Genomic DNA, 18,559 nt, shown 5'->3' on the forward strand with positions numbered 1-18,559 from the left:
ATTTGACCTTCCTCTCACCTTCTGCTATTTTTTTTCTTTTTTGGGTAAATAAAAAATCTGACACCTTCCTGCTACTTTCCTATAACTGTTTGTGTGTCATTCATGTGTAATCTGATTCTTACGTTATTAAACACAGTACGGATCGATCTGCACTTCTGCAGTAATCGATGCTTGCCCAGTAATCAAAATCGTCTATATTTTAGGTTCTTGTTCAGGGATAATTTTGACAAAAGATTATTGGAATTCAACAATATTTAGCCATATATTAGATTACCAAATTCATTGTTTTAGTTTTATCTGATGAATTGTGCACAAATCATACAACAAACATATAATAAAAAACTCCAATCGAGCTAACTTTTAATAAAAATAATTTGTGAAAAGAAATCTAAACGATTAGCATTGTCAATTGATTGAGATAAAAAAGATAATTTTTTATTAGAAAATTATGTCCTCTCTCGAGCAAAATTGTGTGTGTGTGGCATGATAAAAATCCGTTTGCCACAACATTGGATATGATGGTATATAATCATCTACGAAAATTCGAGGCTCAACTACTCCAAGCACCCACTCTATATTTGAGAGTGAAAGGTAAGTATAAAAAAAAAAATGGTCAACTCTGAAATATATTGTTATTTTAGACAATATATATAAAAGAATGTGAATATATATGTAAAAGAATGCGATTCTGACTTTGACATAATCTAACTTAGAGCAACTCCAACAGCTTCCCTATCATTTCTGTACTATAGGGAAGCAAAAGTTAAAGCTTTAGCCTTTTTTTCTTCTCCAACTCCAACAGATTCCCTATTTTACAGCAATCTCTAAAATCTCCATAATTCTTCCTTAAATTTTAGATATTGCTGTAAATTTAGGGAATTTGATTTTCTCTTTCCTCTTTATCTCTAAAATAGGGATAGTTTTAGGGAATCTGTTGGAGCAAAAGAGGCTCATTTTTCCCTAAAATATAGAAAAATCAAAATATGGGGAAGCTGTTGGAGTTGCTCTTAGTTTTTCATATATTTTCACTATATTTAAAAGTTTTTTTTTTTTTGGCCCTTAGAAACCTAGAGAAGAGATAAACGTGACTTAATAATCTTGCTTGTCGTAAAGTATGAGAAGAAAGAATTTGGGTGGTTCTATTCAAACCTCTAGATTTGCTATATGGACCTCCACTAATTTTTGTAAAAATTTAATTCTTAATTTACCCCTATAGAAAACTAAATAACAAAAAAAAATATATAAGGAACTGAGGGAGTGAGTAAGGGTGATGTGTCTTATAACATGGTATACCTCTTGGCTTGTTAAATCCAAGAGCGTCCCTTGTTGGGATAGCTCTCTCTTCTCACAGCTCCTGCTCCTGCTTTTCTCTTTGGTTTTCCCTCACCCATGTGGTGACCCTTCATCCTCTGTGGTGATTCCTCACCCTTTGTGGTGATTCCTCATCCTCTGTGGTGAGTTGTTTTCCTTGTTTTTCCTCTTCTTTTGCATCTGATTTTGCCCTCACAAATCAAATCTGTTTCTAGATCTTAGATCTAAATCTCTAAGATATACTCTCAGATTTGTTTTTCATGGTCATTCTCAGTTTTTGTCCTTCCTTTGCTCCTCAAGATTTTCAAACCGTGAACAAATCTCCTTCTTCTTGTCTACCTTGTCCTGCCATGGAAGCTTTCGTACACCTCTGCAACCACCTCTTCAGATCTCAGGTTTCTTTGCTAAGATCTATTTTGGCTTGGTTGTTGTTGTTCTTTTATGCGAGATCTTCTCGTAATCGGTCAACTGGAGAATGTATGGCGGCTCTGTCCGTATCCTCACCTCTGCAGACCACCCTTGGTTACCAATCCTCGCTCGCGGTTTCAGTCGGAGCTCCGGTGATGAATCTGCTATGGCGGCTACAAGTTGGAGATGAAGAAGAAGCTTTGATTAGGGTTTGGGTTTTTTGGGCTGCTTGGGCTTTTAATTTTTAGTTTGGGTTTTAATTTTATCCTACTCATGTCTTAATTCGTATGAATTTTTGACTTTGAGGGGTTTGCTGCCTGCCCTTGGCTTTGTTTGGGCCTTCTATGCCTTTTGGCTTTATGAATATCAGTTTCACGACCAAAAAAAAAATATATATATATATATATAGAAAAACCACAACCAATTCTGTCTCTATCTTCTTCTCCCTCACTCTTTCTCTCACCTGGGTTTCTTATTAGCTATCAAATTATTAGTATGTGTATTGTTATATATTCATAATCAAGACCCAATTGTTAGAATTTAATTATTGATTAGTAATTTGATATGTGTGTGTGTGTGTGTGTGTGTGTGACTGATAACTCTTCCTCTGCGTTTGCACCGTTCTTGAAAGTTTCAGCCCTAAGAACCAAGCTTCTTATTGAGGTCTGTGATCTAATCCAAGTTTTTCTCTTTATCTCTGCCACCATTCAAATTTGGGGAATTCCCTTTATTTAGACAATTAGTCATTAATCCATTGCAATTGAGTTTCGAAAAAAAAATCATGCTCCCATTGAACTTCATACCCAAAGCATGAATTAAATATCTAAATTTGGATTCTTGGAATATAGTACTATATGTCCTTCCTCCAAACCATTAAACAATAGGCTATAAGGATGTAGCTAAGGTAGTAAATGTAATCGCATGATATAGCCAGAATCCAGAGAAGTGGTGTGGAGGTTGACAAGAATAAAATAAAATAAAAAGGGACAAAACTGAAAGATTAATGGAGAAATATTGAAGATGAGGTCCAAATAATAAATAGTGAGGGAACACCCTTTTACCTATACATTCAAAGAGAACAAGCTCCGGATATGCAGTTATGCCCCGCATTAAAAGCTATACAGAAACGGAAAAAAGGCTAGACAGGAAATATTATATATGGAAAGGAAAGGGCTTTTGTTGACCATGTGCAGTTGAAGGGAAAGGGCTGAGTGATTCATCAAATATTGTGGAGCCTCCATGTCATGATGAGGGGTCTGGTAGTGAGGCAGGCAGTCGATGACGGAAGCGCATACGTCACCAACATTGTTAGTTGATTGGATTAAGGAATGTGAATGACTAATGATGCATATATAATCCTCGTCTTGACATTTAGTTATTAAATAATAAGAAAATCATTAATCATGAACACCAAATTATGTAACCGGTTTACTTCTACGGCTAAATCGTTCCGTTGAATCTTTAATTTAACTTAAAAATTCTAATTCAGTTCTTCATCTTGCAGCCTAAAGAGCTGCATACGTCGTTTTCTAAAGACAGATAATGGAAACGACAATTTCTTATGTCCAATGACTATTGTTTAAACAAACCATAATAATTCATTGCTCAAGATCAAGTATTAATGTTTGACATAGTCCATATCCAAAACGTGTGTAAAGATATTGGAAATTGACATTAAATTTCGTTATCTCACAATCTGAGTAGGTTAGTTACAAATTAAGAGGAAGAATGCTATTTTACCTATAAATCGTCTCAATTATATTGACAAAGAAGATAAACTTATAATTAGTTTCACTTTCAGCTCCAGTCCCAGTCAACACCTACTAACTGTCTAATGTGAACCAGACAGCGTGAAGCCGTGAACTATTTTCCAACTTAATTAATTTCAGATCCCCCATCTGATTCGAGGACTTTAGACCACCTACAAAGGCAACCCTCCATTTTTCCTCTTTCCGCTGTGCTACTTTTCTCTCTATTATGGGCCTGTTAGCTTATTGGGCCATTTATAATTATGTCAATTCTTTTTGGCAGGCCTATTAGGTTAATGTTTCGGCGACCCGATCACTAAATTTTCACTTTTCTGTAAATGAGTACCTGATACTGATCTCCTTGCCTTACCAGTAATTATGTAACAGAATCGTCTCTATCAACAAGGTTACTGAAGAACACCTACCCCAACTACGTAGAGATTTCGGCAAGCAAAGTATGATCAAATGGATTCGTTTAAGACGATGGTGTTCAGATGAAGGAGTTCGTGGACGCTGAAAGATGTAGATGAAGAAACTGTAGAGGTGTACATGTATTGAATATTTTATCATCTGAAGAAATCTTAATTTATATCATGTGGTCAGTTTCAAACAGATTGCATACAATACGAAACTGATCCTGGCACATCAAACTGAACTTTTAATTATTAACAGATCGATGTTGAAGCTGAGCTTAGTGAAACACTGTAACTGGACATTTTCCATGTCTGTTACGTACATGACATCACAATGCCTGCCTCTTGTGTCTCTATAGAGTCTACTGATCTGCACGCGGTGAAGCGCTTACCAGAAAAGACAAAACGGCATCAATCTGTTTCTTGTTACTATATAACACAAAAGGTTTAAACCAATGAGGGAGTAAGATTCCAGAGGCCAATAGTCCATTACGTACAAACCGTCACATTTAAAATCCTATACTCAATAAGGAAAGACGATCTCCGCAACACCAATGAGCATAAAACACATGCTTATCTAGAGACTAGAATAGTTCTCAATTCCAACGTTGTTGCCAGGGAGGTGCGTGCCCTTTTTCATCAAATTTACTGATGTACTAATATTTTTCTGCTCGATCATCGATCTCTGGCTGGCTTTGAATATAATAATTAACGGTACCGGAAGGCGACATGCATGCATAACCTAGCTTGCTTGCTTTTGAATTTTGATTAATGGTTGTTTCAGGCCTTGGTGACAAGGCATTCCTCCATCTCCATGAGAAAGCTATCGACGGCGCTAAAGGTTCTCACTTCCAATAAATGTTTGATTGCAGCAAGTGACTACGATGATTTTCACAAGATGAGTAGATGACCAAACGATTCGTACTCCAAAATGTTCTTGGACCAAATGCTCAGGTATATACCTACATATTGACAATTATTTGTGTACATAAAGTCCAATTTATCCATTATAATACGTGTATGTTGATACCACCTGACGCAGTCGGAATGATCGGATTGATAAACTAGGTTTACCAGCAATAAACCTAAGCAAAGATTCTGGAGTCCACCAGAGATAAAAAGAGAATAATCTCAAATTTATTGATAAAAGATAATAGATAGGTTCTGCAGCCGTTTAAGGTTGCTTAAATATGAGAAAAGAAACCCTAGGGCGACTAACAATGAACCCTAAAGCCCATGGGTAAAAACGAAAACAACCCAAAATTAACTAGGAAAACCAAAACGTCAAAAATAGAAAAATGCAGTTTTGAGGCCCTAAACGATCCCAAAAGCCCGAAAAATGCTACAGCTCATGGCAAAGCAATGAGTCTTGCTCGTGGCACGATTCCCTTTCCGGAAAGGTAAGGTGCGTCCCAATCGGACTCCGAGCTTTTTCCTGTCTACTAGTCACTTTTCGTTTTCCTCCTTTAGCACGATCCAACTGTTCTTCAAATTGGGCTGCCATCCGTTCTGCATCAGTCTCCTCCACCTCCGAAGAACTCGACCCCGAGTTCTCATCTGGATAAAGAACCTCATCTTCACGAAACTCATGCAGGTCAGCCACATTAAATGTGTTAGAGATACCCATGGAATCAGGAAGGGCAACAACATAAGCGTTGTTGTTGATCTTCCGCAGCACCTTAAAAGGACCATATTTCCTGGGCTTCAGCTTGTTATAGGTACCAACAAGAAATCTCTCCTTCCTCAGAAACACCATCACCCTCTTGGAACACTTTTACTCTGCGATGTTTATCAGCTGCAGCTTTATACTTAGCATTAGTTGCTTCCAGCTCGGCCTTAACTTCGTCTCGAACAGCCTGCACATCTCTAGCCATGCCCTCAGCAGCAACACTAACACCAGGAAGCTTAGGAAGCTTCACCAGATCAACCACATGTCGAGGAATAACAGTATAAACTAAGGAGAAAGCACAAAGAAAAGTACAGTAATAATCCCGAAATACGCCACCAAAACCAGCCTGACCGGATGCACTTCTCCAATCTCCATCAGTGTTAATTTTAACCCAGCCAATTAAAGGAGGAAACCAATTCACCTCAATAATTCGTGGAGCACGTCTAGGCTTGTAAGAGACCCGTAAACTCTTCAAAATAGTAAGCTCATGCACACTATTAGGGTTTAGGTAAATTTCAAGAAAATATTTGAGTCTGAACTCTTCGGACTTGCGTTGAATAAGTAAGTAAGCTAGATAGACTCTTCCATATTGCTTGCTCAACAAGTATTTTAATTTTTCAATAATAAGCGTACAAAATTAAGATATAAGCTAGAACATGCACATTATTATATGTTCATGAGCAGGCATTAGGAAAGAACATAGGAGAATATAGGGCATTTACGTAGACGAGCTAGGGAAACGACTTTCGAGACATTAGCTGCTCAAGATTCTAGTGATTGACGTGCTGGAGGGTGCGATTGAGGTTGATTGGAGAGATTACTTTCCATTTCTAAGATGGATACCCAATAAGAGCTTGGAAACTAAAATTCAGGGAATCTATTCCCGAAGGAAAGCAGTGATGAAAACCCTGATTAATGAACAAAAGAAGCGAATTGATTCAGGCGAGGAAGTAAATTGTTTTGTCGACTTCTTGCTCTCTGAAGCAAAAACATTGTCGTCGACGCTTACAATGGAACAAATAACTATGTTGGTTTGGGAGATAATTCTTGAGACAGCCGATACTACATTGGTGACAACAGAATGGGCTATGTATCAACTCGGTAAAGAACTAAAGATCCTATCCGCCAGGAACGTCTTTATGAAGAAATTCGAGGTGTTTGTGGATCGGAAAAGATTAGTGAGGAACACTTGCCCCAACTACCATATATACCTGAGTGCTGTTTTCCATGAAACTTTAAGGAACCACGTACAGTCCATCTGCAATTGCTCTTTTAAGATATGCGTCTCAAGACAATCATTTGGGTGGTTACTATATTATTCCTGCTGGAACTGAGGTACATATATTACATACTATATATTTATATAAGGTCATATAAGGTTAAAGCTAGCTGATCCTCTTAGAAAGTGGATTATTAATTGAAAATATATACATCTGCAGATTGCTATTAACACATACGGATGCAACATGGACAAGAATGTCTGGGAAAGCCCTGAAGAATTAATGGAAGCCGGAGAGATTTATGGACGAGAAGAAATACGATCCAATGGATTTGCACAAGACATGCAATGGCTTTTGGAACTGGAAAGAGAGCATGTGCTGGGTCTCTTCAGGCACTGTTAATAGCATGCACCGGTATTGGTATGTTGGTACAGGAGTTTGAGTGGAAGCTGAGACCTGGCGAAGAAGCAAATGTAGATACTACGACCTTCGATCACAACTCATTAAGTCAAAGAAATGATTAGCTACTTATAATAGGATTAATTTCAGTTTACCCCCTGAGGTTTGAGAGTGTCATCATTTCACCCCCTGTACTTTCAATTTTGAATTTTTACCCCCTAAACTTTTCAATTTCAATCAGCCGTATCCAATTTCTACTATTCCGTCCATTAAGTTTGATTTTTGAGGGTTAAAATGGTCATTTCAACATAAAAAAATTAAAAAAAAAAAATTAAAAAAAAAAATCTGTTTTTTAGTTTTTTTTTTCTGTTTTTTTTTTTTTTTTTACTTTTTATTATTATTATTTTGTCTTCAACCTATACACCACAAGTTATAATAGGTTTATAAAAACAAAAAAAATACTCTAGGTGGTTGAAAGCCGCTCACTGGTCTACGATATTTGTGATATATCTCTGATAAAGTAAAGAATTTTAGGATATATCCCCAATAAAGTGAAGAAATATTTGTAAAAAATAATTTTACACTTTATCTGTAAATAAATATCTGTAAAAAATGATTTTACACAAATATTTATTCACTTTATTGGGGATATACAAATATTTACAGATAAAGTGTAAAATGTTTAAGTATATTGGTATTGAGAGAGATTGATGAGAGAGATGTGTGTATTATTATTGAGAATAGGAGCCCTATATATAGGGATTACAAAGTACTAGTTCTAATGTTACAAGGAATACCAATCCGTGTAGGATTGGGAAATCTAGAACCTTCTCTTCTATTGCTACTCCTAGTTTGATAAGGCACACTAAATCAATATTCCTTCAACACTTCCCCTTGTGCCGCTTCAAATTTGGTGGTGACGCTTCATCCGTTGCCTCGTTAAAAACCTTGCCAGGTAACAAAAACCCTGTGGGATAAAAATAACCCTGGTCGAAGGACAAAAAAAGCACAACACGTCCTTCACTCTTCGAGATCGAACATGTAGACATCATAACTCCCCCTGATGTCGATATCTCCCCCTGATTGCTACAATAGTGGGAGTTTGGATAACTTTCTCAATCCGATGCTCTTCACATGTTTCTCGAAGGTGGATTTATGTAACGACTTAGTGAATAAGTCCGCTACATTATCCTCTGATCGGATTTGATTCACTTCAATCTTTAGAAGTGATTGTTGTTGCTGATTATAAAAAAACTTAGGCGATATATGCTTGGTGTTGTCGCCCTTGATGAAACCTAACTTCATTTGTTCAATACAAGCTGCATTATCCTCATAAATGCATGTAGGTTCATCTGTGGTAGACTTCAAACCACAACTTCCTTGAATATGTCGAATCACAGACCTTAGCCATATACATTCACGAACGGCTTCATGTAGAGAAATAATCTCTGCATGATTCAAGGAAGTAGCAACAAGGGTCTGTTTCGTAGACCTCCAAGATATCGCAGTGCTTCCCATGGTAAAGACATAACCAGTTTGGGAGCGACCTTTGTGAGGGTCAGAGAGGTACCCTGCATCAGCAAATCCCATCAAAACATCATTGTCGTTTTGATGGAGGGGAGTAGGGTGGGGCCGGCCACCATGGGCGGCGGCGGCGCTGGCGGTGACAACATGGCCGACGGTCATGTTATGGACGGCGGCTCCATGCCTAATGGGGTCCGATCCCATTCTTCCATCATTCCTCTTCTCTCTGTAGGGATAAAATAGGCCCATATCAATCGTACCTCTTGGGTATCGAAAGATGGTCTTTACACCAATCCAATGGCGGCGTGTTGGCGCAGAGCTATGTTGAGCTAACAAGTTCACTGCGAATGAGATATCCGGTCTTGTGCATTGAGCTAAGTACAATAATGCGCCTATTGCACTCAAATAGGGCACTTCGGCCTCTAATGGTTCTTCGTCCTCATCCCTTGGACGAAACGGATATTTTCCGGGCTCAAGACTACGGCCGATCATGGGAGTACTCGCAGGCTTCGCTTTATCTTCATTAAAGCGCCTTAGAATTTTCTGAGTATATGCAGACTGATGGATTAAAATCCTATCACTACGGTGCTCGAGTTCTAAACCGAGACAAAACCGTATTTTCCCAAGATCTTTCATCTCAAATTCGGATTTCAAAATATTTAGCAGTTTCCTTCAACTCATCTAGAGTTCCAATTAGGTTCATGTCATCGACATAAACTGCTACGATTGCAAATCCGGAACTTGTTCTCTTAATGAACACGCATGGGCATATTTCATTGTTAATATATCCCTTCCCAATCAAGTAGTCACTTAGACGGTTATACCACATCCGTCCGGATTGTTTTAATCCATATAGTGAGCGTTTTAATCTTATTGAAAATGCGCTTCGTGGTTTAGAGCCACTTGATTTGGGTAATTGAAGTCCATCTGGAACCTTCATATATATCTCTGAATCTAGATCCCCATAGAGATATGCTGTAACCACATCCATAAGCTGCATGTCAAGTTTTTCGGAAACTACCAAACTGACAAGGTAGCGGAACGTTATAACGTCCATTACGGGAGAATATGTCTCCTCGTAGTCGATTCCAGGGCGTTGTGAGAAAGCTTGCGCCACAAGGCGGGCTTTATATCTTACCACCTCATTTTTCTCATTACGCTTTCTAACAAAGACCCATTTATGGCCAACAGGCTTTACACTTGGGGGTGTCTGCGTTACAGGCCCAAATACCTGTCTCTTTGTTAGTGAATCCAATTCAACCTGGATCACATCTTTCTATTTAGGCCAATCTGCTCTTCGTTGACATTCTTTAACAGAGCGAGGTTCGATATCATCATATTCTATAATTCCTTTTGCATTTATGATATGCAAATGCATCATCAATCGCCATAGAATTTTTATCCATCATCTCATGTACACTAGTGTAATTTATGGAGATCTCTCTATTCTCTGGAGTTGGTTCTGACATTGGAGCGTCCCCCAATGATGTCTCTTGGACATAACCATAATCCGGAATATTCTCATGAGATGGATTATTCACATCGATGATTAATGGATTATTGTGTGCCAAACTCGCTTTCTTTCTTGGGCGAGAATCTATCGAACCTATGGGTCTCCCGCGCTTCCTGGCAGGGGCCGTGGGCCTAGCCATAACGTCACCATCATTGAGAGATGGGACGTTGGCGCCATGCTCATGCATTCTTGAGTTGGCGTCATGTCCTCTACTTTTAGGGACTTCAATCCTTGCAGGCACGTTTGCAGCAGGTATGTGTGATCTCGTCACTTTAGCGATATCAGAAAACGCATCAGGCATCGATTCTGCTACGTTATGAAGATCGAGAATTCTCCGCACTTCAATTTCGGACTGTGCGGTTCGGGGATCAAGATGAGAGACAGAGTGGGGACAGACCACGACAATTCCTGTCGTTCCTGTTGAACATTGATGTTCTTATCTCCCCCTAACGACGGGAAGACTGTCTCATCGAAGTGACAATCCGCGAATCTAGCGGTAAAGAGATCGCCTGTCAAGGGTTCTATGTAGCGGATAATCGTTGGAGAATCATATCCAACATACATGCCTAATCGTCGTTGAGGACCCATTTTGGTGCGCTGTGGAGGCGCAATAGGCACATAAACTGCACACCCAAATATGCGTAAGTGTGAGAAATCAGGCTCATACCCAGTAACCATCTGGGACGCAGAGAAGGGTTGAGTGGCAGTGGGCCTCAGACGAATAAGCACAGTTGCATGCAATATTGCATAGCCCCAAGCAGAAATAGGGAGATTGGAGGGCATTACCAATGCCCTAGCGACCATTTGAAGTCGTTTAATGGCGGCTTCTGCGAGACCATTTTTGGGTGTGAACATGAGGAACAGGATGTACAACATCAATCCCAATGGACATGCAATAATCATCAAAAGTCTTTGATGTAAACTCTCCAGCATTGTCTAACCTTATAGACTTAATAGGATGATCAGGGTGGTGAGCCCTTAACTTAATTATTTGTGCTAGGAGTTTAGAAAATGCAGCGTTCCTTGTGGGCAATAGCATGACATGTGACCAGCGTGTCGATGCATCAACCAATACCATAAAATATCGAAATGGTCCGCATGATGGTTGAATAGGTCCACAAATATCACCTTGGATTCTTTGCAAGAATGGTATATTTTCTTTGGTGTCCTTTGCATAGGATGGTCTCGATCCTAACTTTGCTAAAGAGCAGGCTTTGCAGAACGAATGATGGGTTTTAGAAACAACCAATGAGGATTTTGGTTGAGCCACAAAATCACAAGTGACTTTAGAAGTAAAAGTTGGAGACAAATGAGCCTTGGTGGCGTCAATGCCACCCTGAGGCCGCAGGGGGAAGGCGGCGCCGGCCAAGGATGGCCGGATTTGGGGGTGAACGGCGCTGTGAGGCACAGGGGCTCATTCGGTGTCCAAAAACTGAGGTTTACTTCTTTTCGTTCTGAAAAAGGGGTGTCCGTGTGAAGTCTTTAATATACGGATCATCATGTCACGACCTAGGTGTCCCAAACGGTCGTGCCAAAGACTATATGTGTCGGAATCCCATAAATCATCTCTCATGACATGGTTGGATTCAATTATTCGAATAGTGGTTGCGTACAACCCACTAGAGCGACACATAAGTTTCTCTAAGACTCTTTTATGTCCGTAGTCATTAGAGGTGATGCAAAGGAACTCTTGTCCATTCTCACAATGTGTTTCCATATGAAAACCATTGGTTCTGATATCTTTGAAGCTTAATAGGGTTCTTCCTGCCCTAAGAGCATATAATAAAGTTCGAAATTAAAACATGTCCAAGACATTGAATAAAATAAATCGATACTTTATTAATAATAGCCAATGATTACATCAAAGTTTCTTGACCAAAATCTAATTCAATATAAAAATCAAACCGTAGACAAATCGTAGTCACTCAATCCGTTCGGTAATTTCAATTTAGTTGTGACCAGGTAAGGTAAGGCGAGATTTTGGTGGAGCGTTGCTCACTTTTAAAACCGTTCTCTCATATCAAACCTTGCCTAGACATCACAATTACTCTTGAGTACGCCTAGAGGGAAAGAGTTAATACAATAAGTCATTTTATTGATTTAAGGCATAATTGCCATTACATGATTCTTGGAAATAATAAAGACTATAAAAATTTGCGGCATTTTGTCTTCATCGCCAGATTTAAAGTCTTTGTGAACTCGAAGTCTTGATCAACATGATGCGACTACCTCCGTAGGTATTTTGCAAATTCAGGTCCATTGATCAGACGTTCCATATCAGAAATAGACACCATAAAGAGGATTCTCCCTTGATTGAGGCTCATTGGCGCAATATCCATAGTCCCTAGGACTGGTGGCGTTGGAAAGTGGTGCCCATGGCCAACGTTGGCTCCATGGTTTCCAACCCTATGTCCCTCAAAATCACGCCTCCTACGGTCGTGGGATTTTCGCCTTGAGCGATTACCTTCTTGAGCATTTCGATCGTATGGATCATGACGTCGATGGCGACTTTCTGTAGCTATAGGACGATGCTCTTGATAGCTATCTTGACGCCTATCAAATCTTCTTTGCACAAGTTCATTGCCATGTCTTTCAGTAGTGGCCATAGCTTCAATAAGCTGTTGAAAACTTGTGATCCGTCTTGCATTTACATGAGTCCGGAGTAAGTCAGAGGACCTCATAGCATAGACGGGGAAGGTATTGAGGGTTTTCTCAATCAATTGGTCTTCTGTGATTGTTTTTCCACAGAGACGCATAATTGCTCTGATGCTGAGAGCTTCCGAATAAAATTGCATGACAGTGTCAAATTCAGAGAAGCGAAGATCTTTCCATTCTGCTTCTGTATTCGAAAGTATGGAGTCACGAACATTGCCATATCGTTCGCGAAGCGCATGCCAAAGCTTTATGGCGCTATCCTCATTTATGAACTCAAACTGTAGGTCATTATCCATGTGACGTTTCATGAAGGCAAGTGCCTTGGAATTATCTTTCTCAGTTTGAGGGTCTGGAGCTGTTTCTATAGGACAAAGCTCTTGGATTGTATGTAATAAATCACGGGCAATAAGGTGGACCTCGACATCAGTGACCCAAATTAAGTACTTTTTGCCTGCATAATCCAATGAAACAAAATCGAGTTTGTTCATCTTTGACATCCTGAAAGATGAAACAAGAACAAGTTAGTTTCGGAGTCAATGCTTCCACAAAAACTAATATAAAGAAGATTTCCGAGCTATGCTACCAAGAAATCGATTTCCAAGAATAATTGGATTAGACCGAAACAATGATGTTTGTATGGTCGTAAATCGATGCTTACGGACGCTCTTAGTCCGAAGTCTTACGAACGCTCTTAGTTCGTTAATTACGTGAATCCCCACGATTCCGCTTTTCAATGATCGAACCCACGTTATAAGAAAGGTGGGATGTAGAAGAAGGGAGGTTTTCAAGTCCCCGAGAAAAGAAGAAATATTTGAATTATAGGAACTTCAAAACTTACTCTTGAATACTTACTTGTATTTGGATCACGCGCGTGTCGATGTAGGCGTGATGAAGCAATCCGAGTAGAGGCATGCAGAGAATGTTTATAAGGTCAATCTTGTTGAAATTCGGAGCAAATTCTCTTCTGAACAGTTTTTACTTTGATTGTTGTACTGGTCTCAAAATAACTCCGATAAGGCTGAAATTCGGAGGTCAGATGGAAGAGACAGAGATGAACAACTTTGATGAAGAAAATATTTTGATCCGAGGTTCCGAACTAGATGTTTCGGAGCCTGCAAACAGACGGACGTGCACAGGAAAGGGGAAAGGTGCAGTCGGTGTGCGTTGGTGCTGCAGGGGCAGTAGGGATGCGTGCGCAGGGGCGCGTAGGTGCTGCAGGGACAGCAGATGTGCGGCAGAGCTGTAGGAGCAGCAGTGCAGCGACGCGGGGCTGCAGACGCAGGGGCGCGTAGCGCTGGGCGCGCAAGGAGCAGGCTGCAGCAAAGGCTTGGCTAGCTCGGGCTAGGGGCTGCTGGGGCAGTAGGCACACAGGTAGGCAGAATAGTTGGTTTCGGTTTTTGTGGCTAGAGTCGTGCTGATAACGTGTTTAAGTATATTGGTATTGAGAGAGATTGATGAGAGAGATGTGTGTATTATTATTGAGAATAGGAGCCCTATATATAGGGATTACAAAGTACTAGTTCTAATGTTACAAGGAATACCAATCCGTGTAGGATTGGGAAATCTAGAACCTTCTCTCCTATTGCTACTCCTAGTTTGATAAGGCACACTAAATCAATATTCATTCAACATAAAATCATTTTTTACATATATTTCTTCACTTTATTGGGGATATATCATAAAATTCTTCAATTTATTGGAGATATATCACAAATATCATAGACCAAAAATGATTTTACACCGATATTTCTTCACTTTATTGGGGATATACAGATATTTATTTACAGATAAAGTGTAAAATTATTTTTTACAAATATTTCTTCACTTTATTGGGGATATATCCTAAAATTCTTTACTTTATCAGAGATATATCACAAATATCGTAGACTAGCGAGCGGCTTTCAACCACCGAGAGTATTTTTTTTGTTTTTATAACCCTATTGTAACTTGTGGTGTATAGGTTGAAGACAAAATAATAATAATAAAAAGTAAAAAAAAAAAAAAAAAACTAAAAACAGAATTTTTTTTTAATTTTTATTTTTAAAATTTTTTTTATGTTGAAATGACCATTTTAGCCCTCAAAAGTCAAACTTAACGTCCAATTTGGACGGAATAGTAGAAATTGGACACGGCTGATTGAAATTGGAAAGTTTAGGGGGTAAAAATTCAAAATTGAAAGTACATGGGGTGAAATGATGACACCCCCAAACCTCAGGGGGGTAAACCGAAATTAATCCCTTATAATATGTACCTTTTGTTTTGGTCATATACTTACATATGCACTTAACCATAGCTACTACGTACGTACTCTATGTATGATACTGTAAGAGGAACCAGTCGTCCCCATAGATCAACCCGGCCATCTTGACAAATTTTTTATGGTCATTTGGAAAAATAAATGTAATATAACTTGCAAGTTGACGACTTCAACATGGTTCGCTCATAAACTGTGAAATGCTTATGATCTTGTTATGTTGTTGTCAATGATCTTCAGTGAAATTTGCCCTAAAAGTCATTCAAAATGCATAGTTTGTCTCCTAGGGCAGAGACGCAAGTAAATAATATGAGAACTAGGTGCAACCGATGCAAAATGAAGAAAAATTATCGGATTAAATATAAAATATTAGGGCGGTGCTATTCACACACTCTTTCTATTTTTCTATTACTTTAATTCAATTCTTTTTTACAAATTACCCTAACTACCATCCCTTGTAATTCTTTTTTTTTTTTTTGGTCCTTGACCAATAGCACTAAAATGAGCTAAAATTATCCCACTTACCCCAGCAACAGATTTTTATTCCCACTAACCCAATTTAACGTCAAATGACCGTTTTTCCCTTAATTTAGTTAACAAACTACGTCATGCCACTCTCTATCTCTCTCCTCCCTCCGACCCCCCCCTCTCTCTCTCTCTCTCTCTCCCTCCCCACCCCAACTCCGATCTATCTCCAACAGTGACAGATCCGGCTCTCTCTCTCTCTCGATTTCGCTCTTGTCTTCCTCCGATCTCCAGCTCCAACAGTGACAGATCCGGCGAGTTCCAAAAGGCATCGTCTCAGAGCCGGCGGCTTGTGATTGCCTGCGCTTTGGACAACTCCGACGATTTGATACGTTAGTTGGTCGGCGTCCTTGAGTCCGATTCGATTGAAGAGCAGAAGCAAGCGGCGATGGAGATCAGGCTCCTCGCCAAAAACAAATCCGAAAACTGCCTCAAAATCGCGGAATACGGAGTGATTCGGCCGTTGATTTCATTCGTCTTCCTCCATCTCTGCCGCGCATTCAACGTCTGTGACGCCGACCTCCATAACTCTGATCTCTTCCCTGACGACATTGTTTGCTTCGAGTATATCGTTCTCTTAACCACGTCGACGAGCTTCTTGTTGTCGACAATAGCGTTGTGCACGCTTCCCACCGTGGGCCGAAACCCGACGAACAGAGGTAGGTTGTGGTGCTAGGTTATGGATCTGCAACCGGAAAGAAGAGAGGAGGACTTGGGTGCCCAAATCTTTTTTTTTTTTTTTTTTAGTAATGGGACAGAAGGAAAGGAAAAAAAAAATGTTTTGAATGTCTATTGGGGTGCAATAGACGTCCATTGGGGGGCAATAGACATTTTGAATTGATTTAGTCTCCTTGTTTTTTTTCTGTAATCAAAGTTTTATTTGTCTAAATTTAGGGAGATTAGTTCTTATTCTAGCGACTGAAAGTCTTATTGGGGATAGACGTCTATTGGGGGGCAATACATGGCTGATAGTGGTCTATTGGGGGGTAATAGACGTCTATTAGGGGGCAATAAACTATTGGGGCAATAGACGTCTATTGGGGGGCAAAAAAACATTTCCGGTGGGCGGCGGCCGGTGACCGGAATCAGGCGAAAGTTGGCCGGACTCTGGTGGTCGGTGACCGGGCTCCGGCGAAATCTCCTATGGTTTCTCTCTCTCTCTCTCTAAGTAACAAAGGGGTGAGGGTAAAATGGTATTAAAAAAAAATTAAAAACAAAATACAAAAATCTTAATGGGGTATTAGGGAAGTCCTTAGAGTGTTTTGGGTAAGAGTGAATTAAAAAAACTTAATGGGGTAAGTGGGAAACAAATTTCTAAAAATGAGGTAAATGGACAAAAACCTTTTTTTTTTTTTTTCTTTTTTTTTTTTCTATTTGGCAAGTCAATCATGAAAAACATCATTATGCAATAAATCAATTTTCTTTTACCGATAAATGAAGGAAAAATAATACGTTCATTAAGTGGAATGACCTGTATTATTAGACGAGAAATATGCTTCTTAGGTAATTACATTCATCCAACTGAATCTAAATTGCAAAGTTTGTCCTCATACAAAGTAGGAGGGGTAAGATGCATACTTCACTCCCTTGTTGTCTCGGGTTCCAATATTGCACCTAGCTTACTAGAGTTTCTCGTCTCTTATAGATTGGCAATAAGCCATTTTCAAACGTAGTCTAGCCTAACGTAGTCTGCAAATTTGAGAAATTTGTAGGTAAAAAAAAAAAAAGGAGTATAGTTCAAAATTAATTGTTTGAATAAGACTTACCTGAGGGACTAGACAAATGTAGACACACGCATAATCAATGGTATGAACTCGTAATCTAATGTATTTTAGATAACTGTATTGAAAGAACACTCACCCATAAATAACAGGGCCGGTCCTGGGAAATTCAAGGCCTGGGGCGAAAAATAAAATTGGGCCCTTTATATAAAAAAAAAAATCAAAAATATTTCATATTGATGAAAAAAAATTGGGCCCATAATGACACATATAAAAAAAAAATAGACAACTTTTGCATTTTTGATGTACTATTAGCCTCTCAAACAATTTTTTTTATTATCCATCTACTGCAAAATTTTGGGCCCTGGGCTGTTGCCCTGCCTGCCCTGGGCCAGGGCCGGGCCTGATAAATAATAAGAATGTATTATGCAAGGCTCAAGACAAACTTTGCAATTTAGATTTAGTTAGATAAACGTAATTACCTAGGAAGCATATTCCTTATCTAATAATACATGTCATTCCACTTAATGAATGTATTATTTTTCCTTCATTTATAGGTAAAAAAAATTTGATTTATTGTATAATGATGTATTGATGTTTGATTCATGATTGACTTGCCAAATAGAAAAAAGAAAAAGAACCAGAATTGCAAGAAAGGTAGTTAGGGTAATTTGTAAAAAAGAATTGAATTAAAGTATTAAAAAATAAAGGGGGTGTGTGAATAGAGAAATGAGTGTGTGAATAACACCACCCAAATATTATTGTATATGTTACGGCTTTTGCAAAATATGCTAGTAATTGATCCAGGATGTGATTGAGTTGATTGGAGAGAATCAGGGACTTGTTTCCAAACTATTCTACGTGGTGGGTGAGACTCTAATGAGGACTTTTAAATCAACGGTTGGATAACATATATGTTGTAGAATTAATATATCAACAAAAATTGGGACCACTCATTCAACCGTACGTTGATTTTGAAAATCCTCATTGAGTCCTCATTAGAGCCTCTCCCATTAATTATGTTAATCGCTAGGTACTTGTCAGCTGTGGTGTCACTTAATCTGCATGCCCTTAATTAATTACTCTAATTTAATCAAGTCGTAATTACTCAACTATAGATCTAGGGCAGGATTGAGGGTCATGATCGATGATGGCACTTTCTAATTTGGCTATAAGAAGAACAATAGCCAATTGCTACT

General features: G+C 39.0%; 1 pseudogene; it reads left to right on the forward strand.

Annotated features, from left to right (window-relative positions):
• The first annotated feature begins 6,036 nt into the window (after positions 1-6,036).
• Positions 6,037-7,295, forward strand: LOC133737915 (ent-kaurene oxidase, chloroplastic-like; annotated as a pseudogene).
• Positions 7,296-18,559: the final 11,264 nt, after the last annotated feature.

Source organism: Rosa rugosa, chromosome 3, assembly GCF_958449725.1.
Source record: "Rosa rugosa chromosome 3, drRosRugo1.1, whole genome shotgun sequence".
In the NCBI taxonomy this organism is placed as follows: Eukaryota; Viridiplantae; Streptophyta; class Magnoliopsida; order Rosales; family Rosaceae; genus Rosa; species Rosa rugosa.